We start from the raw sequence: 2,068 nt of genomic DNA, 5'->3' as shown, positions 1-2,068 counted from the left end.
TTCTTCTCTTCTTCCTATTTTCTTCTTCCCTTCTTCCCTTTTCCTCTTCTTCCCTGTCTTCCTTCTTCCCTTTTCCCCTTCTTTCTTTTCTTCCTTTCCTCCCATCTTTTCATTCTTTCTTCCCCTCTTCCTTTCTTTGCTTCCCATTTTCTCTCCATTATCTCTTTCCCCCTTTCTCTTCTTCCTTTTCTTCCTTCTTCCCTTTTCCCCTTCTTCCTTTCTTCCCTCCTTCCCTTCTTCTTTTCATCCTTTCCCCTTTCTTCCATTCTTTGTTTCTTTCTTCCTTTCCTCCTTTTCTTCCCTCTTTCCCTTCTTCCTTTTTTCCCTCCTTCCCTTCTTCCTTTCATCCTTTCCCTTTATTTCCATTCTTCCTTTCTTTGTTTCTTTCTTCCTTTCCTCCCTTTCATCCCTCTTTCCCTTCTTCGTTTCATCCTTTCCCCTTTCTTCCTTTGTTTCTTTCTTCCCTTCCTCCTTTTCTTCCTTTCTTCCCTTCTTCCTTTCATCCTTTCCCCTTTCTTCCTTTCTTCTCTTCCCATTTTCTCCCTATTTTCTCCTCTTCCCTTTTCCTCTTCTTCTCTGTCTTCCTTCTTCCCTTTTCCCCTTCTTCCTTTTCTTCCTTTCTTCCCATCTTCTTTTCATCTTTTCTCCTTTCTTCCCTTCTTCCTTTGCTTCTTCCCATTTTCTCTTTCCCCCTTCTTTCTCTTCTTCCTTTTCTTCCTTCTTCCATTTTCCTCTTCTTTCTCCCCTCCTTCCCTTCTTCCTTTCATCCTTTCCCCTTTCTTCCTTTCTTCTCTTCCCATTTTCTCCCCATTTTCTCTTCTTCCCTTTTCCTCTTCTTCCCTTTCTTCCTTCTTCCTTTTTCCCATTCTTCTTTCTCTTCCTTTCTTCCCTCCTTCCTTTCCCCTCTTCCCTTCCCTTTTCCCATGCCAAGGCTGATCCCCAACCCCGCCCAGGAGCCAGCAGGAATGCTGCTTCCAGGGTGTTTCACAACCTGATGTTCTTGTCCCCATCCACCAATTTTCTTTTCCAGGGAAAAAAAATGACTCACCCAGAGGTGCCCTGGTGAGGAATCCTGGCTGCTGAGGGGCCCCTGCTGGGGCACAAGGGGCTGCAGGAGCCCTGGCAAAGACTCCTCTTGTTGGCCCTGGGAAATTCCACCCACTGCTGTCGCTGGTTTGAGGTTTATTTGCAGGCTGAGACTGAACTGAAAGGGAAAAGGATCAAAGTGTGGAACCTTTGGACTGCTCTGCCAGGCCCCAGCTGGTTCCCCTGCACTCAGGTTATCTGCAGGGCATGTGAGAAACCACTCTTGGCTAAATCAGAACCTTACTGGCACCGTGGAGATGTGGTGGGATGGCTCCTGCCACAGGCTGGCAGGGGTGGGAAGGGACCCAAAGAGATCACAGAGTCCAACCCTCCCTGCCAGAGCAGGACCATACAATGCAGCTCAGGTTGGGATGGGGAGGGTACAGGCTCCCCAGGAAGGGCAGGATTTAGGGATTGGTGTTGAGGCTGCTGCTGTTTGAGAGCTTTGCTGGGGATGTGGACAGCAGGAGAAGGACATCCTCAAGTATGTCTGCTATGAGAGTTGGGGCTCTGCAGCCTGCAGAGGAGAAGGCTTCCAGGAGACCTAGGAGTGACCTTCCAGGATCTGAAGGGGGCTCCAGGAAGGCTGGGGAGGGACTGTTGAGAAGGGTTGGTAATGGCAGGAGGAGGAGGAATGGGTTTGAAGTGGCAGAGGGGAGATGGAAAGTGGATGTTAGGAAAGGGTTCTTGACAGTGAGGGTGGGGAGAGACTGGCACAGGCTGAGGGTGCTGAGACCCTGGCACAGGTTGTCCAGGGAGGTTGTGAGCACAGAAGCACAGAATGTGATCAAAGCTGCTTAGCCTGCAGAAGAGAAGACTGAGAGGGGATTGAATCAGTGTCTGGAACTCTCTGAGGGCTGGGGGTCAGGAGGGGGGGACAGGCTCTGCTCACTGCTCCCTGGGACAGGAGCAGCAGCAGTGGATGGAAGCTGCAGCACAGGAGGTTGCAGCTCAGCACAAGGGCAACTTCTTGGCTGGAAGG

Source organism: Pogoniulus pusillus, chromosome 42 (assembly GCF_015220805.1).
Source record: "Pogoniulus pusillus isolate bPogPus1 chromosome 42, bPogPus1.pri, whole genome shotgun sequence".
Taxonomy (NCBI): Eukaryota; Metazoa; Chordata; class Aves; order Piciformes; family Lybiidae; genus Pogoniulus; species Pogoniulus pusillus.
The sequence above is the reverse complement of the archived record's forward strand: the minus strand, read 5'-3'. Positions refer to the sequence as shown.